Source organism: Nannospalax galili, unplaced genomic scaffold (genome assembly GCF_000622305.1).
Source record: "Nannospalax galili isolate Female #2095 unplaced genomic scaffold, S.galili_v1.0 scaffold685, whole genome shotgun sequence".
NCBI lineage: Eukaryota > Metazoa > Chordata > Mammalia > Rodentia > Spalacidae > Nannospalax > Nannospalax galili.
In genome coordinates this window covers 3,466,628-3,490,704 of record NW_008353482.1, presented here as the reverse complement: position 1 = coordinate 3,490,704, position 24,077 = coordinate 3,466,628, and the positions used below count along the sequence as shown (strand labels likewise).

Sequence of the window (24,077 nt, the reverse complement as noted above, 5' to 3'; positions counted from 1 at the left end):
GAGGCGGAGGCCAGCCTGGTTTACATAGTGAGTTCCAGGACAACTGGGGCTACAGGGAGACCCTGTCTCAAAAAGACCAAAAAAAAAAAAAAGAGATACTTGAAGAAATACTACAATCTCCCATGATAGTCTATTCTCGTGTAAAGCTTTTGATCTTTTTTAAAAGACAGCATAGAAATGTTATTTATATTTTTCTTTCCCCCCTTTTGTTTACTCGCAAGTGTTATTTTATTCCTGAAACCCAAACTGGCTACTTAAAAATACATATGGAAAGTCAACCCTGTTCCTTTCTTTAACCCTGAATAAAAGCAGCTGAAACTTTTTGAATAGCTGTAGTGTGGTCAAAGGAACTCTCGGTTGGTGGTAAGACTTTACAGTAGTAGAGGAGCTCTGGTCTGTGGGCCAGAAGAAGGGTATGAAGGAATGCTGGCTCCAAAGACAGCCACCTCCACCCTGGAGAGAAGGAGGGTGTGGCCATGTGCCATTGCCCCCCTGCTTAGTCTCAGGTATCAAAGGCTGACATACAAGCAGAGGTATAGACAGAGGTTCCCCAGCACCTGCCTTGCTCCACATGGAGGAGTGGTCCTAGTTCAGGGTCCCCACAGCCCACCAAAGTGGCACATCCAGTGAGAATGGAGGAAGCCAGACAGGTAAGTCCCTAGGAATGCTCTTCTGGTACCAGCCATCTCTTGCAGCCCTACATTACATACAACCACAGTCTATACTTTCCTACATGCTGGGCCCTGCTCAGAGTCAGTGCCCAAGGCCACTTTTGAAGTACTTTTGAGGCAGGGAGTAGGCAGACTCTTCTTACTGGGAACTCCGTTTCTGACAACTCCTAAGTTACCTCTTCAGCCCAGGTGTGCTTTCTTTCCACATTTAGAGAACATAACCAGACCACAGGTAATTACAATGACAGTGCGGCCACCACTTCCCAAAAGAGCTCTCGGCCCCTAGAGACCACCTGTGTGTGTTGATTAACTTTCAGATGCTCTAAGAAATACCTGCGTAATCAACTTGGAAGAGAGAGGGTTTGGATTGGCTTACAGTTTTGAAACTTCAAGTGTGTGATCAAGTGGTACCTTCTCTGAGCCATGGTGAGCCTGTATGTCATGACAGGAGCACGAGGTGGACCAAAACCACTCACAGGCAAAGGGATAGAAGAGAAAGAGGACGGACATGACTCCAGTGACCTAAGGACACTATAGTCCTGCTTCCTATATTTTAAAAAAATGTTAATGCTATTTTATGTATTTGAGTATCTGTCTACATTTATGTATGTGCCTGGTACCTGTGAAGGCCAGAAGAAGGCATCGTATCCCCTGAATCTGGAGTTACAGATGATTGCGGCCTGCCATGTGTGTGCTGGGAAGCTGACTTGGGTCCTTTGCAAGAGCAGTGCATGCTTTCTAGCTCTAAGGACCAAGCTTTGAACAATAGACCTTTGGCAAACATTTAGCCAAAAACACATTTCTTAACTGATGGGTTATAGAGTATTTGCACTGTTGCTCCAAACCCTTGAACTTCTCCTTGACACCTTTATTCAGTGGGACTCAGGACCCACTTTCATGAGCTTCCAGCCTCAAAGAAGATGTGAGTTGAAAGGTAATGAAAATTTGGGAGAAATGATGTTTTCTTTAAGATGCAGACCTGGGCCCAGGGTGGCCTGGACACCTTGCAGTCTCACCCTTATTCATGTTCTGTTACTTTGATGAGAAACAGTTTTTGTGTGGACTAAGTAAGGAATACCAAAGTTAGAGACTAGAGAGATGGCTCAGCAGTTAAGAGCACTGACTGATCTCGCAGAGGACCCAGGTTCGGTGCCCAGCACCCACGTGGTGGCTAACAACCTTCTGAAACTTCAGTTCCAGGGGATCCAACACCTTCTTCTGACCTCCGCAGGCATTGCACAATAAGGGTGCACTTACACATATGCAGGCAATACACCCATACACAGAAAATAGTATTAATAAATATTTTTTTTTTAAAAAGAATACTGAAGTCAGCTGGGCGTGGTGGCGCACGCCTTTAATCCCAGCACACAGGAGGCAGAGGCAGGCAGATCTCTGTGAGTTCCAGGCCAGCTTGGTCTACATAGTGAGTTCCAGGACAGCTGGGGCTACAGGGAGACCCTGTCTCAAAAAGACCAAAAATAAAAAAGACTACCGAAGTCAAGAAGTTCAAGCCAAGGCTGGTCAGCCTAACTGGCTGTTTGAAACTAGTCAGCAGCTCTTCTCCATGGGTATGCAGATACCTAGGACACTGGTAAGAGTTAAAGCAAGAAGAAGGACTAGCCCAGTCTTCTTATTGAACTTGTTCAAGGATATCCTAGAGGCAGAGGCTATCAGAGCTGATGGCATGAGGATAAAAGGAGACAGGATAGATGACAGCAGTGGGAGGGCAGTGGTCTAGAGGTAGCAGTGACTTGGGAGTTAGGAGATGGGGCAGCTTGCCCCTGACCCCCATCTGAGGGTCTCCATAAGGCAGTGGGGCTTGCTTAGAAGCACGCTTTCATTAGCAATCAGTAAGACAGAGACTATTGGAGGTGAGAGTCTGTTTATGGCTTAGTGCTGTGCTCCAACTTCGTTATTTTCCAAAATTGTTTCAGTTTTCTCAGTTCCTTTGCATTTTCCATATAGATTTTAGAATAAGCTTGTCAGTTTGTACAGCAGTCCCACTGGGATTTTGATTGGGATCACACGGAATCCACACACAGCTTTTCCAACACTGTTTATTGTGTCTTTCATCAGCATGTAATTTTCACTATATAGATCTTCACATATTTTGAAATATTTGAACTTATTTTCCATTTATTACTATTTTCATACTTTAAAATCATCTGTTATTCCTGGCTATTATATCAAAATTGAAAGCTTGTTACTGATCTTGCATCCTATGACCTTGAAAAGCTCGCTTATTACATATAATAGCCCTTTGTTAGACAGTCATGTGATATGCAGAGGCCATTTTTCATCTTCTGTTCTGTACTATTGAGGGTTCTTCAGAGAAATAGACCCAGCAGGACATTTATAGATACAGATACAGGACAGGGGATGTAATTACTCATCTGTAGAGACTGAGACATCTGTCTGCAAACTGGGAACCCCAGGATGCTGACAGTGAGGCTCAGTTCAAGGACCCAAACCTTACAACCAAGGAAGTGGATGGTAAAAGTCTGTATTTATAAGTCTATACTGTATTTTGAACAGAGGCCAGAGAACCTGGGAGGCCACTGGTATAAGTGCAAGAGTCCAGAATGCTTGGAGTTCTGATGCCCCAGGAGAGGAGTGAGAAAGGAATCCATGTTTCCTCTGTTTTTGTTCTGTTGTTCTGCCTGGTTGGATGGTTCCTGCCCACATCAAGGGTAGATCTTGCCACTTGGTAGATTCCTTCACAGACACACCTAGAAATAATGCTTTACTGGTCCCCTAGGTATTCTTTCATCTAGTCAAGTTGATACCTAAAATGATCTATCACCTCTCCAATCTGTACAGTTCATTCATTTTCCTCACTTTATTGCTGTTACTAGAAGCTCCAGAACAGAGGTGTTGAGAGAAGGTGTGCCTGCCCTGCTCCTGATTCTAGAGCTTCCACGTGATGTTAGCTCCAAATGCCCTCAGATTCCCATGGTAAGATTCTGAGGTCCACCCCTCTTCCTAGCTTGCTGACAATTCTGTCCGTGGTGGACACTGTATCCTGTCAGTCTCTTCTGTATCTACATACGCCATGTGTACTCTTACCTTCCGTGGTCTGCTAGTGTAGTGAATTGTGAGCCTGTCTCACAGTCTCTAAACCATCTTTGGTCATTTTCCATCCTGTATTGATGACCCTCTCCATCAAAGCATTTTTCATCTCTGTGTCTTATTTTTTAAGACAGGGTCTCACCATATAGACAGGGCTGGCCTTGGATTCTTGGTGATTCTCCTGACTCAGCCCCCTAAGTGCTGGGACTACAAGTGTGAACCACTACTCCCAGCTGGCAACTGTCTTTTTTCCTAGGCTTTCTACTTGATTGGTCCTTAATGCTTCCATCTCTCTGCTGAATTACTTGTATGGTCGTGTACATTGCCCACCTTTTCCACTAGAACTGGTATCTGACTGTGTTTGTCCCAGACAAGTTCTGGTATGTCTCCTAGGTGGGTCTGTTTTTTCCTTATAATTTGATGGGTTGCTCTGTGACCTGAGCTGCAATGGGTTCAGCTTAAGTTGGGAATCCACAGTGCCCAGTATCCTGCTGTAACTGTGAGGCAGAGCTTTTGCCAGCTTTCTCTGGCCTACTCAGTGTATAGAATCCTGTCCCATGTGATTATCTCTGCCAAGTATAAAATTCTCAAGAGCATTTCCACACAGGACTTTCTACCTTAGACATTCTCTTCTGTCATTGAACATTTATAAATGGAAAGTTCTAAAATCCTCCTAATACTTTTTCACCTTTTCAGATCTATTATGGCCATAAAAGATATTTGAAACTCTGTAAGCCTTCAGACTTTCCCTCACACATTGTTAGATTGTAATTCTCAGTTCTTTTGTGGTTACTGAGGGCCACATGAGCAAAATTAGTATATCATTCCTTCCAGAACCTTAATGGTGGAGTGAGAGTCTTCAGAGCTCCCTCCCTTCTAAGTGGAAAATATAGATAGAGGGTGGCTGCCCCATCAGCCTGGATTACCTCAGGGAGCAGAGCTTCCTACAGCTTACCCAGAGTGGATATATAATCTGAATGAGAAATAAGGTTATGATGTTTTGTTGGGGATATTTGTTATTGAAGCACAACCTAGCCTATTTTGTCTAATACACAACATTTTTGGTTGAGATTTCAATAGCATTTTTCAATGATCAGGCCTATCAGCTTCACTGTGGTATGTCTTGACACGACATGCCCCTTCAGCCTGTGAATCTGCATTTTGCTTTATTTCAGACAAGTTTCTTCAAGTATACATTTGAGTTTTTCTGTTCAACATGTTTTATAACAGCACCCTGTTTCTTGGAGCACTTTTATCCATCTTTCATAACTACCATTTTTCTCTGATTTAAACTCTTCATTTTCCATCCCAGTTGGCTCAGCTTTCTCTAAAGTCTCTCTTCTTGGCTGTTTCCACAGATTATCTTTCCACTCTGCTTTCAGTGTGATTTTGAGCTCTGGCAGTTCCCTTCTGTTTTTCCTCATTTAGTCCTTGAGCCCTTGTATCTTGGCTTTGGCTCTTAGATTACAGCTGCCTTCTTCTCTCTTTGGTCAAGGTTTTTCTTCCTGATTGTCTCTAGCTAGCTATTCACACTGGAACTTGAACTGTGTTTTCATCTTTCCTCAGACGGACATGGATGCATCAAAGCCCTGAAGCAGATTCCTGATCCTTCAATGCTAATTCAAGCTTATGCTCTTTACATACCCTTTAGTGTAAGAGTTTGTACTACCTTCTCATAATTACAGATACTTCTTCCTCTGAGGGTCATGTAAGTATAAGGGCTGTGTTGCCAAATTTTCTTATAATTACTGCCGCTGCCATTTTTAATGCAATGCTACTGCTGAAACTTATTCGGGCTGGGATGTGGTAGGTGACTTCCTGTGGGATAGGAGTCTTCCTCGGGGACTCAGTGTTGCTTCACCAGTACGGTACTAAAGCTCTTCTGGCCCCACAACAAACCTAGGCCATAGGAAATGGAGTCACTCTGGGAAGGGCTGATCTACTTCTGCACAAATCTCCATGGGAGCCCTGCCTATCTTTTGAAGAATGTTTCTGATGCTTAGCAGAATTTGGGGCTGAGGGAATGATTCCTTGATTAGTTCCCTTGCTCTCTCCCATTAGGTCAGCGATTATAGTGGGTTCATTGATCTTTCACATAGCCTCATTCGAGACTCCATCTATCTGATTAGTAACACTCCATGTCCATAAATTTAAATTTCCATATTAAACTGTGGATTATCCTTCCATGATAGCTAATGAACTCACTCAATTTATGCTGGGGAAATCCCATATAATTGGATTGGCAGTCAAAGCACTTTTATTTTGGTAGTATTTGAATTAACTGATACTGACTTAATGAGATTTGGCAAAATACTTACTACGATGCTGTCCTTCCCGGGTGATTATATAGGAAAAACCCATCATCGAGGGAAAGAGCAGAAAACTATCTCTGTGGCTAATGAAGAGGAGATTTGGAATCCAAAATATGATGCAGACCTTGTGTCTCTCTTCCCTCCAAGCATCTTTGCATGTTTCGAGGCCCTGAAGCCCCTCGATCTCTTACTTCCTCCGATTCCATCCTCCCCTGGCCCTGGTGGTTCCGAAGAACCCTGGGAAGAAATTAACAGAGAACCCTGGGGCAGAAATTCTCTCTCTTAAAGATACTGATAGCCTCTTAAACATAACACCTCAGTCCATGACAAAATTTGCTGCTCTGTGCCCACCAGGTTGAGGGCAGAACAGAACCAGCAGCCTAGGGGGACCCAGAACTCCACTGAGCCAGGCAGAGATTCTCAGATCTGTATAGGCCAGAGTATGGGAAGGTCCTGCTGTCCAGACATCCATTGTATGGCAGAGAAGCCCATACCCTAAGAGAGGCCAGGAGTGGCTTTCTGGACCCCTGGAAAGACTAGGCAGTGGCCAAAGTTCCTTTATAGGTCTTAGTCCACTGAAACCTGTGTACTGTGCCCTGATAAAGAGGCATAGCTGCAGCCATTTGATGCTAAGTAGTCAAGAGGTAGAGTATAAAAACAAAGATCTGGGAATATACTTTCGCAAAGTCTTCGACAATGGTGGGCCTGGACAACCAAAAGATCAAATCCATAGGTCTTTTGGATGAAATAATGTCTAGGCTTTTGTAAGATAAGATAATGAAGTAAATGATAAGATTTTTAAACTATTTTAGTAGTTTAAAGGTCATAGTTGCCCAAATCAAGCCCATCACAAATTTGTAACATTTTCTGATCAGTATTAACAGACTTTTTTAAGTTGTAAAAATCAAAATTAACTAGTGGAATGTGCATCATATAAGGATACTGTATTTATTCCAACCTAAACTCCTTACTATATTCAAGAATGTCATTGTGATTTTATTATAATGACCTAATCCTATTTTAAAACAGTGGGAAAGAGTTTTTTCTTGTTTCAAGTTACAATAAACCAAATTACCCAAAAGAAACCTTATCCATGGGTAAGGAGATCAGTATTTCCCAGGAAATCAATCAGTTTCTGAGTTTATGTGCTCATATCTTATCTTGAAGATATTTTATCTTTGTTTCTAAGAATGTTTAAAAGAAAAGAGAGACCTCAGACAATTTCCTAAAACCTAGAGACAGGAAAAACCATCTCAACAGCTAATCTTGATGGCATTCCCAACCATGGTAAGAAAATGAAAATGATTAATTTGTGACTTAATGAATGATCAACATTGACTGGCAGTCTGAAACACCAGATACACACACCCAAATTATGTCATTACACATATACAACATACATTGTAGGTACCCCTCATGTGCACACACTTGCACATATCACATATACCATGCTATGTACATGTACATACTTGTGTATGCACACATACATATTCACAGCACACACATGCATGCACCCATGTGTACTCACATCCATACCTCTTCTAGAATTAGCCATTCCATTTTCAGAAGTATCTACCCAGAGCAACACGGATGTACTATATCTTTATGCAGCTTAAGATTATTCACTCCTGAGTTTCTAAGGGGGATGCTGACAGGTCCCTCCGGCAGGTACGACATGGCCAGAGCTGAGAAAGGTGCCAAGTTCTTGTGGTGCCATATTCGCTGCAGCCACAGGCCCCATGTAAAGGAGCATCTAAAAATATCAAGCTTTTTTGACCAGTATGGGTCACTGAGGCCTGGGAGGCTGCCTCTCCTGGTGGAGTAGGATGCCCTTGCTCATGAATGGTATATCTTCCCCTGGCATCTTCCTGCCCTTGGTGCTGCTGGCATCTACTTTTCCCACATGGTGATGGTACAGTGTTTGCCTGGCATCCACAATGACCAATGCTTGTGGCACTGGTATTATTACCTGCTCTTTGAAACAGTCGCATCAGAGAGCTAGTCCACCAAAGAGGACTGTACCTTCTGAGTTCATACCAAGTCTAAATGGGTCAGATGTTGAGGTAAAAATATTTTTGTGGTATATTTACAGTAATCTCTTCAAATCTGAGAAAGTTGATGGGCAGAACTTTAGGGAATGATGTGCGAGACAGCCTAGCCAGAGTGTCTACCTGTGGTCCCAACCCCCATAGCACTTGTAGATGGACTTCAGGAGCACACACATGTATTTTCTGTTAGATATGGGAACCCAAGAAGCCAGGCACAGTGGAGGCAGGGGCGGGAAGGCCACTCGCTGCTTAGGATCAGGGTTTGCTGGATGCCAGGCCCCTGTTTTTATCCCACCCTCAGTCCCAGTTATCCCCACGTCTCTTTCCAGGGAAGATAAACAGATTCCTAGGAAATGAGCCAACAGAGCCCGGGAACTCCCTAATGTTAACACTTCCTTCTCCAAAACCCACCTCCCCGACCCCAGCACAGAGCATCCCCCTCCTCCAAGCCACCACCTGGCCTAGTGGTTTTCTTGCAACCACACTACCTCCAGACTGTGCTTGGAATCCTGACTCTCAGACCCTCATCTCCTTGCTTTTCACGCTTCTACTCTCTTATAGGTGGGGATAAAGAGAAACCTTGCTTCCTACTATCACATAACCCTGGACACAAGTCTCTGACACCAGATACGTGTCAGTTGTTTTCCAACACACCACACAAATTGTCCAGTTCTGATCCTGTCTACCTGGACTACCCAGTCCCCAAGGCTGCCCATGCCAGATGCCGGTCATATGCTGAGTTCCTGCACTGCTCTTAATTCATCTTCCTGAGAGTGATCACAAACTGCAATATTGCATTTGTGTGACTTTTTCTTGACTGACATCTGCCCCTGTCGACCACCAGCAGGAAAATAATCTCTTTGGCTGACGCTTGTGACTTCTGCCGAGGGGCCTCATGTTGCAGGATGTCTGCAGTGTCAGCACGCTCTCTGTTTCAAGGCCAGGGGTCAGGGTACTACTGTAAGGCTTAGGAATGTACTGGTATGTCCAGGACACTGCAGCACACGGACTCGGAGACCACATCTGCATCCTCAAAGTGTTCAGTCACTCTACTGTCTAAATAAGGGGCTCTAAGAATGTTCTATTGTCTAATGTAGGAAGCAAAAACAAGACAAGAGAAAATGCCCAGGATTTAGACAAACATACAGGGTGAGACAGTACTGAGCCTCCACCTGGAAATGAGGGGTTATTTTGAAGGCATTTAGTTACTATCAAAGCTCCAAATTAATATTGGAGGGAGAGGGGAGAATTGGGTGTGAAGGGGTCAGTATGCTGTAAGATAAGATGGGTAAGAATGAGGAAAGGCTAGGAGTTGAGAGGAGGGCATGGAAATGGCAGAAAGGGAATAGCACAGAGCAACTACAAGGAGCAAATTGTGTGCTCAAAATACGTGCACTTACTGTGTGCCAGTTATGCCAGTAAAGCTGTTAATAGTTTTCTGACAGGTAAATGAGTAAATGAAGAAGGAAAGAATAAAATCAAAGTTGAGAGGGAGGGAAGTCGGGAAAGAGGAAGAGAGGGGTAGAATAATGCATGAATCTGGAGGTGCCTTTAGGGCACCTGATGCAATTCAGCAATCAATAGGCAACCGGTTACAGGAACTTCAAGGAATAATGTAATCACAGAAGAACTGAATAAAATTATTCTGAGTGACTTGTTATATCAAGGCCACAGGGGAGATGGTCAAATTGAGAGGGACCACAGAAGAGAGCAGTAGCACAGAGCATAATGTACTCAGGGAGAAGCTGCTTAGGGGAGGAATAAGAACCAGTGAGATGATTTTTGCACAGGTCCCTGGCAGGCTTCTCTGAGTCACCATCCTTTGTGAGCTTGTGTGTACAGCCTTTCTAAAATATCTGCTGTTATCCAGCTTCGGTGAGATCAGTGAGGTAGACTTGGTTATTTTCATTCTAGCAACAAAGACGGGCTCCTATAATGCTCAGGGACTAAGCTGCAGACTCATAACTGGTGGTAGCTCGAGATTTCTGAATTCAATACCCAATTTCTTCCTCTACTAGCAACATAGTCTACTTGCTGGAGGGCAGAGACATAGTGGTCCCTGGAGCACTGTAGCCCACCTGTGCGCAGCTGAGGAAGCACTGCCTTTCACATAACTGGAATGCTTTCAGCAGCCCTTGCCTTATGCACCTGCTGGCATAGCAGAGACTGTGAAACCCCACCCTTGAGAACTAATCAGCAAGTTCATCGTGGGGGAAAATAAGATGAGAAGAATGTAGTAAATACCTCCAAGATTTGCCCAGCCATGATACATACCTGTGTTAGTTTGATTTCTGTCGCTATAACAAAACTCCTGAGACACCATAACTTATAAAGTATAAAAGAAGCCTACCTGGCTTATGGTTCTAAAAATTGGGACATCTAAGAGCATGGCATTTGACCTCTGGAGAGGACCTACTTGTGCAATGACATGGCAGAGGGCGTCACATAATAAGAATAGGCAAGTGTTTTCTCCATTTTCTTATAAAGCTACTACTGCTGTCATGGGCCACCCCCCACCCCCAACAGCCTCACGCCTCATCAAGTCTTTACAGTCCCCCAAAGAATCTACCTCTAACAGCCATTAACATATAAATATAGAGGTCAAGTTTTTACTTTTATTTATTTTCTCGCAGTTTGCTACTATGTCCATTTGGAAAAATAATAATAGTAGGTTCATGCCATGCCTGCGCAGTATAAGCTGATCTCTGAGCGGAGGATGTCAGGATTGAAGAGACAATCATGCTTTTAGTGTAGCAGAAGAAGCCTTTATTTCTCAGCCCCAGGTTGCTTTTATACCCTAGCCCAGAAGGCAGCTGACCCAACGGGGACGGGGGAGCCGTCGCATGACCGCGCCAGGTCATGGTGTTCTCAGGACCTGATACCGGAAAATGAGCTGGTAAACAATTCTGAGACTGAGGAACCACGAGGCCCAAAAGGTCACTGCGAGGGAGGTGCAGATGGAGGCCAGGACAGCATGTCCCAACAGGAGCCCAAGAAGGTCAGAGGAGTGCATCAGATCCCCTAGAACTAGAGTTACAGGCAACTATGTGCTACCATTTGGGTGCTGGGAACTAGAACTGACCCCAAGTCCTCTGCAAGAGGAGTAAGCACTTTTAACTGCTGAGCCCCATAGAGGTTAAGTTTCAAGAACAGAAACCCATGGGGCACATAATCTACATACTATTATGAATTACAACAGACCCAGATGAAACCCCTCACCTCAGTGTTCCCTCCTCTCTATGGAACCAATAGTTGCCTAGAGGTAACCTTCATCCCAACGTGACTTTTGCCATGCCCCCATCCCCGTTCAGCAGCACACTTGACTTTACTTTTGATACTGAGTCATGTAGATATGGACCACTTTAATTCTTGTCATCTCTGTGTCGTTCTGCATTCTGCAAGCATTCCACAGCTCATTTCCTGTTCATGGGTCCGGCTTGTTTTCAGTTTCTCACTGGTGCTGAGGTACCAGCCTCAGTAACCTGGTGCTTTCCCTACTACGCATGCCTTTCTTCTTGTTCTTCACAGTCATTGCACTGACTCACATTCTCACAGGGCCCTGGAAGAGGTCCCCTTGTTTTGGGGTGTGTCATGATTTGTGACTATTTGTGTATCTCATTAGAGAACTGCCTGTCTTGTGAGCTTCCCTAGTCAGTTATTTGTTCTTTATGTTTAAATGATTGTCCTTGGTCCTAAGAGCCTCCCTCAGTCTGTGACTCATCCTTCCATGTTGCGTGAAAGCCACTTTTCAGAGAACTTTCAGTGGGAATGCATGCAAATTCATTTCCTTTATGATAAGTCCTTTTTGTGTTGTTTTAAGAAATACTTCCCTATCCTGAACTCATAAAGATGTCTCATAATTTTTTTGATGTTTCAAAACTTTTTCTTTCTCATTTAGGGTTTAGGCTCAAAGCCAGGGACAGTGTGTATCTCTATCATGTCAGCACCCAGAAGGCTGAGGCAGGAAGATTATGAATTCAAAGGTAGTCTGAGCTATATCATGAGACCCTATCTCAAAAACATGTGTATATGTGGATATAATTTTAGTTTACGTTTGTATGTAGATAATCATCAGTTGCTACAGAACAGTCTTTGTTTCCGTGTTTAAAGATGTCTACTTGTGGTTTGTTCATTGGTGTGAAGCCCTTTGCTGCACACTCCCAGCCTAGGCAAGTTTATCCATCTCCACAGTCTCACAGTCCTTATCTCTGTGTTGGACCCCCACTTATGTGCTGGGCACCTCCACCTGCGAGAGCATAAATATCTAAGATTCAAACGACTCCATGACAACTCAGCTTCACTGACCCTCCCACTCCTGGCTGTTGTAGGTGTGCAAGTCATCACATACTCAGAGAATGACCTAGATCCTTCTCAGTGAGTTTTATAAGTTTCCACTTGTATGGGTTCACAGAGGCTCAGCAGGAGAGCAGGACCCCCTGGCAACACTCCCTACTATCCTCCCTGAGCAGCTCCCCAGTGAGACCTAGTTTCTCAGTCCCTGGCACTCAAACCAGTGGATGGCCTAACCATTGTTGTTCCTGGTTGTTCTGGGGGAGAGTTGGGAGTTGCCTGCTCCCCCTTCCTCCTCCACTTCCTCTTCCTCCTCTGCCCCTTCTGTGCATCTTGTCAGACCCACTCCCCATCTCTTGACTGCTTCTTGTTTGCTGGCGTAGCCCTACCTACTCAGAAGGCTGAAGCAGGAGGATCATTTGAGGTCAGGAGTTCAAGACCGGCCTGAGCAAGAGTGAGACCTTGTTCTCTAAAAAAGAGAAAGCAAAGGCTAGAGCACTGGTAGAGACCAGGAAGTAGTATCAGAGGGAAAATGGAAGGACAGCCAGAATTGTTACAGAAATGGATCTTCCTACAGCTGTCGGGACAGGACTCAGAGGCTCAAGTAGGAGGCACAGAGAAGATGAAGCCAACCCTTCAGAAGCCACAGTAAAGGAAGAGGAGGGGAAGGCAATGATCTAATAGCTACTGCTCCCCCATCTTTGGTTTAAACATATTAAATAGGTAATTCCAGAAGTAAACAACTGAAAAGTTTTAAACAGTGACCCATGTGTATAGCATGAAGAAGACTCATACCATCCCACTCCGTTCCCCCTGGAATCATCCCTTTTTTCAGTGGACCCATGCTATATGCACTACCCGCTCATTAGTCACTTATACTATCGGGGTTATAAGATCAACTGAAGATACTGCAGTTCAAGTAACTATCATTTTACTCAACAGTGGCTCCAAAGAGCAGAAGTAGTGATACTGGCGGCTTAGATGCACCAAAGAGAAGCAGGATCATTGTATACGTGGGGCTTGGTACTGCCTTTGGTTTCAGATATCCACTGGGGGCCTTGGGAATCTTTCACAGATAGGGAAGAACCTGTGTTTCAGAAGTATAATTGTCAAAGATTAGAGACCAGGATACAAGGGGGAGAAACATTCTGAAACCTCTAGTCTGGGATTTGGGTATTATCCAAATGGCCTTGCTTAAGGGCTTGTTGAGGACTACAACACAGATAAGAAGATTCTAGGTTCCTTCCTGGCATGTGCCACCCTTTCTGGCAGAGGAAGATCTCAAAGGGCCCAGGTGCCAGCCCTTTTTTGTTCCTTGATGCTTTTTGTTGTGTTCTGTGCTGTGTTGATTTGGGGAGGACACCCCCGCCATCTTCAGTGGCCATCTGCTGGTCTCCCCTCCTTTTTTCATCCTACAGCATTGGCCTCCCTGACCTGAAAATTATCTCCATGGTCAGGCTGGGGATATGGCTCAGTTGGAAAAGTGCTTGCCATGCATGAGGGCCTGAGTTCAAGCCCTCGGAATCCACATGTTAACCAGGTGTGATGGCACATTCTTGTAATCCCAGCTCTGGGAAGATGAGACAGGAGGATCCCTGGAGCTCACTGGTCGTCTAGGCTAGACCAATTAGTGCAGGTTCAGTGAGAGACCCTGTCTCAAAAAAACAAGGTGGAGAGTGATTGAGGAAGGCAGCCAGTGTCAACCTCTGGCCTCCATACAAAACACAAGTGCATGCACACATTCACTCTCTCTGTCTGTCTCTCTCATCACCCTGATCTAAAATAACCTGCCCCTTGTAGCTCCAAACTAACTGCTGTCTCCCTTGGCCCTGGAGACCAGTGAGAAAAACTGTCTAGTCAGGAAGCGTTGAGGAAAGAGGCTCACTGAAACCTTTAGGAGAGTGCAAGATGCCCAGTTAAATAGATTGGGAATGTTACTTCTGGTGATAGACATTATCCAAGCGCTCAGGAAGCAAAGGGCTAATAAGATCACTTAAATTACTTCTGTGTGCCTGTTGCTATTTCCCACAAGTGCCTCTTCATTCTTTTAAACTTCATTCTTAATCTGCCTAGGCTTTAATCAAATGACTTTCACTTATACTTAACATCACCAAGGGTAAAACAAGCCACCATGAGGCAGAACATTCAAGAAACAGGGAAAAAATGGAGACTAATGAAGGGAGGAAAAACATCAGAAATGTTTTCATCATTTGAACAAAAAGAAAAATACAGTATCATTTTAGATCACGTAAGGGCATTGCTTGGATAGATGTGGTTTTAGTCTAATTTCTGTTGCTATAATAAAATACCTAAGACTGAGTAATTGATAAAGACTAGGAATTAATTGGCTTGAAATTCTGGATGTTGGAAGTCCATGAGCACCATGCTGGCTTGTTCCCATAGCTGGTGAAGGCCTTGTACTGGATCATGAATATCAGGTACATAGCACTGCTGAAGAGATAGACCAAAGTGGCTTCTGTGACATTTCACTCTGGAGACAGCCCATTAACTCATTATCCCAATCTATGGGTAATTAAATCATTCCTGGTGGCTCATCACCTCTTAAAGTTTCCATCTCTGAATGCCTCCCAGAAGGGGTCACCTCTCAGCATTGATTATTGGGGAGCGGGGACACAAGCCGTAGCAGATGTCTAATAATGTTAGTACCAATGTACTTATGTATTGATGGATAAGGTCTAAAATAACGCTGTTGAATTCATCCTCACATGCCTCTGTTTTTAGTTTTAACTGTTTATAATAACCATAGGTAACATTTTCTGAACCTTGATATGTACCAGACATGTTGGAACATATATTCTTGCAACTACCCCATAAAAAATAGGTATTATTATTCCCATTTTACAGATGAAGATCTTGAGGTGTGTGGCAGTAAATAGCTTTCCAAGGTCATGTAGTGTATAGAGGTGGAGCTGGGGTTCCAGGCCAGAGAGTATAAAATTGACAATGCAGCCACCCAGGACTGTGGTTCAGCTACTGCATAACTGGATGTGAATGGTCAGGACAAGACAGAGCCCAGCAAGAAAATGATTCCCTTCTGAACTTCTAAAAAATGTAACATGCTCACTCTTGTGTCTGTTCAGCATCTTTTTTTTTTTTTAAATCACTGGAAAATTAAGAAGCCATGTTTGCACGTATTTGATATGTGGGCACACTGTCCACAAACAGAATGTATTCTGATGCTTGTGTTTCCCACACCAAGCTCTCAAGTGTGCTGTGGATTCTGCCTATGAAATAAATACTCAGTGAGGGAAAGTCTTACTTTACACAGTGATGACAGAGCTTTATGGTTCCCAGTATGTGGTGTTTCAAGTTTTGACAGACTCCTGGGAAAAGGCAATTTGTCCCTTTCTTGTCTGCTGAGGAAAATGTCACTGAAGGCATCCTGTACTCCATCCTGCTGTCATGCATGGATGAATTGTCATCTTGATACATGAAGAAAAAGGATCCAGCATCCCCCATGAATAAACATTAGCACAAAGGACACTGGAACTTGAGGGTTTCTCTGACCAAGGACATCCTGTCTCCTAAACTAGCACCAAGTTCTCTCTGTGGGTGTCTTCATCTCAGAATTTACTGTCTTAACAAGTCTTCACTTGAAAATCTTTCTTTAAGGGCTAAGACTCTATTTCCTTCTAAAATAATGTTTGAAATAAGGCCTACTGTTTTCCTGAATCTTATCATCTAAATAAAAGTGGGATTTTCCTTTCATTTCTTGGCTATCAAGAGATTAATTTGAACTATAGAGCATCTCTCTCATGAACAGTTATCAGTCGCTTCTGTTATTGCCAATAAGAGACTCTAAGACATACTTTAAAGCAATTAAAACTTAAGATTTTCATTCAAAAGGAACTTAAATACAGGAATCCTTAGTACCACTATTAAATGCCTAAAAACACTTCATAATGCTCACAGCTGAGTTGCTGTGTCTGTCTGGTTTCCAGGGATGAATTATGGATGAGTTTCTGAGGGAACTGAAATCAATCCAGATGTGATAATCAATCTAGAAGTCAGGAAAATGAATGCTCCACCCTCCCCTGGTGGCCCATCCTCAGTGCTCAAGACCCTTCCCCCATCACAGTCACATAAAAACAGAGGCTAGAGAGTACTGTGCTCTAATGCTGAGCTCCAGAGCCACTCAAGCTTGCTTAGCACCTAGCGTACAGCACCTCCTGGACCTCCTGCCTAGCAGGCTGCTTTGCTACAACTGACTGGCCCAGGAGTGGACACCTGACCAAGTGGAGTCAATAGGCTATGCTGGTAACCAGGGAGACAGGAGAACTAGGTCAGTGTCCAGAACGGGCAAAGCAGGAGGTGCTGTTGGAAGGTGCTTGGCTGAGGCCAAGAGGCTGCAGAGGGCACAAGGTAGACCATGGTGACCAACCACCATGTGTAGGCTATAACCTACAAGAGACTGGAGCCAGTTTCTGCTGGAGCATGGGCCATCACTGCTCTGGGAGTCCACCCTACAACAAGCAGACATGGACCTGCATGTCAAAGTCTGCTCAGAGCATGGAAACTCTTTGGGGGGGGGGTCAGTGAGTTGGAGCCCTTGGAATATTGACGAACTTGGCAGTCTATGTGAAAGAAAAATGACATAATGAAGACCAAGACCTTATAAAGTGTGGTTAGGATACTATAAGAGGCTTCTGAATTCACACCTGCTAAGGGTGAAACTACAGAATGTTCCAGTAGACTTGGATAAACAATTGAACTAGATATCTATGGCCTTCAAGGCATTCTTCAACTGGGAATTAATAATTCAGTAACAGATCAGAAGGAGTTTGGATTTGGGATTTCTGTCCAGCCAGTGAACTGTCTACAACTGTTGTATAAGCTCACTCTAAGAAGCTTCTCTGGCACTGACCTTATGGGACACCATTCCAGCCTTCTCTGATTTGGTTTACCCAAACTGTAATAAATGAATGAATGAATGAATGCTATTTCCTTTGACGTCTGTGTCAGTCTTTGTCAGATGATGCTTAGCTGACAGTCTCAGGGGAGGTGTGCAGGAGTGTCGGGGATGGTGGTGGACCATGCAAAGGTTTTGGTTCCATCAGCAGCATCAGAGACACTGCCTAAAACAAGATTAGAGGATACTGCAGAGGAACAAGGGGCATGTTCTTACTGTCTTCCCTGGCCTTCCACTCCTTCCCCACCCTCCTGATATCCTGGCTGTGGGACTCATTAGTTTTTGCTCTCTGTCCTACTCTACTGACCTACTATGGGTGTGAAGCTGTGCTGTAACGGGGCAAGAGCAAGTGCTACCAACTGAGTCCTCCCATCTGAGTCCTCCCTCTCTCATAGTTTCACTACCTGTCTGACATCCCTCTGTTCAAATGGAATTCATCCAGGTAACTGTGTAGCCATTCTCTGCCTTTAAGGCCCAGCCCAAATGCTGCTGCCTCCAGGCAGCTCTCCTGACTCTTTCCTCATGGACCTTGCTCTCCTCATCCACTGCAAGGCACTAGGACATCACCAGTGGCTCACATGGTCATTTCTTGAGGTATATTGAACTATGGAAGACACCATCCTCAATACAGCCACCCAGAGTTCCCACCCTAGAATTAATGAGGCACATGGATGCAGAATGAATACAGCATTGTCCAATAACAGACTGAATCACTGCACTTCACAATAAAAGACTAAATCGATAACTAACCATGAGACAATAACTATTTTGCCTGATTCTGAAATCTAGAGAGTTCCCTTTGTCTGATTCTGAACTCCAGAGAGTTCCCTGGTCTTAAGACTGTGGGCTTAAGAGGGGCAACTAATTGAGTTCTTCAGTGCTAAGGCTTTCTTTCAGGCAGACTCAAATCTAATTGGCTTTAAATTCCTAAGCAAAAGAGGTACAGTAAGAGTTGTTTCACAAGTCAAAACACGTCACTTCTCTTCATGTCCTTGGGGATTATTTGGCAGTGGGAGATGGAGCATAGTAGCTGAAGTCAGTGCAGGTTTCAGTACATGTGCTCGGGCACTGCTCAGGGCTGCAGGTGGTGGGCAGGCTTTAACACTCAGGCAAGATCCTGACTCACCTTCTGGTGTGTGCTCTGCAGTGTTCTCAGCTGCAAAGCATTTTCTTTCTCTAAAAATTTCATTGTAAATCATTCTACATGGAAACTGAGAAAGCACCTGTGGAATGTTAGTTTTACCAGTGGCTAATTAATTTTGAACACCAGAGACTTTTATAAGTAGCTGTTCGCCTTTATGGGGAAGGGGGTTGGTAATGAAAATAAAATATTTCCTTATATTAAAATTTAAACAGCAGGATAAAACAATATCTTGTTTCAAATATGACCCTGGCATTTCTGGCAGAGAGAGGAGAGGTGGGTGCCTGCAATGTGAGTGGTGTGTGTCTTTCTTGCTGTGTTCTGGAATGTCCGGGAGTGAACTTTCCACACTGTAGTTCTCAGAATGAGGGTGGAGGTGGCTCTGCCATGTTACATGTGGATGAATCTGTACCCCAAGAAATACAGAATGGTGCAGTAGAAACCCAGCAGTCAGAAAACAAATGGCATTTTGGATGATCTTAAGGATAGGAACTAGATTTCCCTGCCTTAGTTAGTATGGGCTGTTATAACTTACACAGACTGGATAAACTACAGGCATTTGTTTCTATTTCCCATAAAAAGTTGTGTGTGTGTGTGTGTGCATGTGCCTATTGTATGTGCATGTGTGATGTATGTGTGTATGAGTTTGCCCATGTGGGTGCTGTGAAGGCCAGAGATAAGCATTTGATATCGTCCTCTATCATTCTCCATCTTGGTTTTTGAGACAGGATCTCCCACTCAACCTGGAGTTGTGTCAGCTAAACTGACTGGTCAGTGAGCTCTGGAGATCTGTGTGTCCCTTGACTCAGCGATGGGGTTACAGATACCCACTGTTGTTCCTGGCTTATATGTAAGTGCTGGGCATCCTAACATAGCAAGCACTGAGCCATCTCTTGGCCATAGCAGACCTTTGTTCCTCATCCTCATCACAGTGGGAGCTGGAAGTCCCAGCCTGGTTAAACTCTGGCAAAAGGCTCTTTTCCTGCCTGACAAGTAGTGATGTATCATTTTTGTCATCACGCACCAGTGAGAGAGAGGGAGTAAGTAGGACTTCTCCTGTCTCTTCCCATAGGTCCACTAATTCTACACAGGGGCTGCACCTTCCTACCTGCTCTCACAAAGGCCCCACCCCTTAATGCCATCACCTTGAGAGGAAGATTTTCAAAACAGGGCTTTGTGGCAACCAAAATATTAAGGCCACAGCACTCACGGACAATGCACTCTGTTTCAATCAGTGTTTCATTGGTATTCTTTTTCAGAACATCTACAATATGACAGCTACATCATAATTTATTAATGATTATCTTTTAGATCTGCTGCTTTTTTCTGAACTTTTTTCAAGTGTAAATATTACTGTACCAAATTGTATCATAGTTTCTGCTGACATACTTTCTTCCAAAAATTTAATATGTAAAATTTTTAAAAGGAGTGACTGATATAGGAATCAATGACACAGGCAGATTTTCTGCTGATGCCATCATAACGTTCCTCCACTCTCACCACTTTCTGACCTAAGTCTTGTTCTGCCACCTCAGGCCATTTTCACATAGGTCTGTTCACAGGACTCAGGTCATAGGTCACAGGTTACCACTGAGTGCTCACAGCCTAGTCAGTATTCCCAAGTCTGTACTCACAGGACATAGGCACAATTCATGGGCCTTCGGTCATTGATCACAGTTCACAGACCACTTATGAATGACCTCAGGAGGGCTGTAGTACCTGCCAGGGTAGAGGGATGGAACTCACCCCTGAACTTGATCATGTGTGTTTCTCTGCCTCTGTGACAGGTTCCATGTGGATGGCATGTTCTACATGCTGTCAGCTTTGCTAAAGCCTTAGGGTCTTGCAGGTTCCCTCCTGTCCTACAGTAGTCTTCCCTCTAATCCCCTCCTTGAGGTCTGTGGTAAGATGTTAAGTCCTTATCTCCTCACGGTCATGGAGGACAAACTGAAAGCTTGTCCCTCTCATGGTCCCAGGACCTCCCACCAAGTTGCCTTCAGGCTTAAACATCATGAATCTCTCACCATCACTGTCACCTTCTGAACCCTTTATAGTAGAGTCAGGCACCTATCTCATGACACAGAACCTTATCACTAACACACACACACAGAGACAGAGAGAGACAGAGAGAGACAGAGACACATTGGAAAATATCATGAGCTCTGCCTGGTCAGGTGACCCTTCCCAATGTTCATCCCACTGACACCCTGGTACAGTCATGTACCTCTTAGCTACACATTGGTCTCTTGAGCACAAAGCTTGCTGTTCCTCAGCCTGTTGCCAGCACTCTGCAGGGCTGTCCAAGATGGAACTATAGGGAAGGCCAAATGCCTTAAGGGTAGTACCCAAACCTGTGTCACCAATGGAATCTCCTTGGAGCCTGATTATGAGGTCAGGTCAGGCCAGACTTCTACCAAATGATAAGTTTGTTAGACACATTGGCTTGGCATGAAGCACTCTTGTCTGCAGAGCACAGCTTTGCATATGGCAGGCTCCCTCTTCCAGCAGAGCACAGGCTGGGGTCTCCAGTGCCCAACCAGCAGCTTCCTGGTTTTTTTTTTCTTTTTTTACCCCCTCAAAGCATTTGCCTTATTTAAAGTTGCTTTGGTGAAGGAAACACCTAAAAGTGATCATAACCATAAAAGTTCTCCTTCTGGGCAGACTGGCTTTAAAAATTTGTCATCTGGTGTTTAATTTTTTTCTTCTATTTTTATGCTACCTTGGTATTTACCCAAGAAAACCTATTATGTTAAGAATGATTAAACTGAGGCTGGAGAAATTGCTCAGTGGTTAGGAGCACTTGCTGTTCTTTCCAGAGGACCCAGATTCAATTCCCAGAACAGCATGGTGACTAACAACCATACATAACTCCAGTTCCAGGGGATTCAGCATCGTCTTCTGGCTCCTCAGGCTTTGCATGACACAGGTACACTTACAAACATGCAGGCAAAACATTCATACACATAAAATAAATATAAATAAATAATCTTAAAAATAGAATGATTAAATTTAAGTTCCTGAATTGAGGGGGCTATGAAAGAGTGCTGCAAGTATTGTGTAAAGAATTCTGAACAGTAAAAGGCTTTTTCTCAACACTCACAGATACAGAACGAGACTTAGTCATGGGTGTAGCTCAATATAGAGGATGAACAATGAAATTTTTTGTTGTTATAGAAGTAACAACTTATGTAATGGCTATTCTTGGTTGTCAACTTGACACACCAGGAATACAGAACCTCAGTGGAAGAATTACCTCCATCAGATTGGCCTGTGGGATGGCTGCAGGGAATTTTCTTGATTGCTAATAGATATAGGAGGGCCCAGTCTACTGTGGGTGGTGCCATCCCTGGGTTGGTGGGCCTGAGCTGTGTAAGAATGGGAACTGAGCATTAGTGAACAAGCCAGTAAGCAGCTTTCCTCCATGGTTTCTGCTTCAAGCTCATCCCTCAAGTTCCTGCCTTGGCTTCTTTGGTTCTAGACTATGTGGTGGTTTGACTGAGAGTGTCCCCCATAGGCTCCAAGTAGTTGGACATATTGTCCCCAGTAGGTGGCATTGTTTTGTGAGGTTTTAGGAGGTGTGGTCCTGCTGGAAGAAACACATCACTGAGGGTGGACTTTGAGAGTTCTTAAGCCTTGCCAGATTCCCAGTCTCACTCTGCTTCCTGTGCCTGCTTGAAGATATGAGCATCTTCTTTTTTTTCTGGTCACCTCTTGCCACTGGGCCTCCCTACCATGATGGAATCAGATTCTTCTGGAACTGCAAGCTTAAATAAACTTCCTTCTCTAAGCTCCCCTGGTCATGGTGTTTTATCACAACAACAGAAAAATAACTAGTACAGACTATAATCTGTAAGATGAAATAAACCCTTTCCTAACCAAGTTATTTTTTGGTCATGGTGTTTATCACAGTGATAGAAAGCAAACTAGAACGTCTGACCACTATAAAAATACTACAAACTAGTTACATTATAGGTAGATGAATGCATGATTAAGTAGAGAGATAGGTAGATAATCCTATAATGAACACATTCTTTCAGACATTTTCTATTCAACATGCATGTACACATGTAAAGGTTTTAACCCAAAGCCAGAACCATAGTGATATCATACAGCAGTGACCCTCTCATATGAAGAATAAGCTCCAAGGCCCCTGAGATGCCAGAAATCACATAGTACCAAGGTATATAGACCTGTACTATTTTTCCTATGCTAGATATCTATATAATAGTTTGATTTATAAATTAGGCACAGTGAGTTAGTAACAATAACTAAAAACAAAAGAGAGCATTTATACCAATATATTATAACAAAAGTTATTTTAAACTTATGAATACTTTTTCTGAAATTTTCCATTTTATATTTTTGGGACCATGGGTGCCTGAAATCACAGAAAAGAAAACTACAATTAAAAACAGAACTGTGCTAGCAACTTTGCTTTATTCAGCTGCTATTTCGTGGACAGAGGCAGAGACACATAGGTGGGTAATTATTTGTCACATATCCCATTACCTGGCCTCCAGACCTTGCTGCTTTCCTTGGGGCTGATCTCTGTATACCACATGCCCCATTGGCCCTTCTCTTGGGCATCTGGCTAGCTTTGCCCTATGTCAGGCACTAGCAGGAGTCAGGATCAGAGGCATGAGTGAGCGACACTTATTTCTGACTGCTCCTTCTCCCAGGCAGCATTTATACTCCCAGGTGTCTGTGAAGGGCCCACCTCTCTTGGATAGACTTTGACTGGGCCTTGGTAACATGGCTCTATGGGGGGGTTTGAGCCAGCGACCCCCACACAGTGATGATTGGGATGAGTAAGAGCACTGTTCACCAGCTCACGCCGCCCCCAGTACCGGGAACACTCAGGCGCAATGGGGAGCCTAGTCAAGCAGGGACTCATTTATTGTAGGTGTTACAGAGCTTATAAAGGCATCTGGAAATCCCTCTCCCCCCTGAGGGTGTATCTTAAGGATGGTCACACACTGATCATGCACTCCTCAGCAGTGCGAAAGTATCCTTCAGACTTTTAAAACAAGTCAGGCAACTTCCTCTTGGACCTCTGCAAGGTGGGGCCTTTAGGTTACCACGTCTCCCCGCCCCCTTTTTTATTTTTAAGGCCAGACTGACTTTATTTCACGGGTTACCCACTTCATAGATGGCTCCCTGAGGGGAGATGGCTATCTCCTTCCTCTAATCTTATGCATTTTTGCCTGTCTTAGGTTGTGTCACCTCTGACCAAGCCTTTCCCGTCATTGCTGCATGGGCAGCTGCATGGGTAATGCCAGCCCGTGACAGTCTTAGTCTCTGCCTAACTCAGCCAAGCATGGGAAACTGGAGGGGGTCCTGGGGGAGTCCATAATCATGAGGAGGTGGGCCGTGGCAGTTCCAAGGGTCCTCTGTCACCAAATTATCTGGTAAAGACACTTAAAGATAAGCATTATCAAGAGAAACAAAGCAAGTCATGGTGTAGGACAAGTTGAAATACTTCTGAGACCATGTACCTTTTAGCCTATCAGCCAGTTGTCTGAAAGACAAAGAGGCTGACTGGTAATGAAGCCAAGGAACTGGGTCCTTCACCTCTGATGGATACAAATAAAGAGAGGAATTTTGTCTCATGAA

The 24,077-nt window shown here is 44.1% G+C and overlaps 1 protein-coding gene across 1 annotated transcript in view; it reads left to right on the top strand.

Moving 5' to 3' along the window:
- Fam189a1 (family with sequence similarity 189 member A1) overlaps nt 1–24,077 on the top strand; it is a 530,618-nt gene that overhangs the window by 446,590 nt on the left and 59,951 nt on the right. The window lies entirely within an intron of this gene.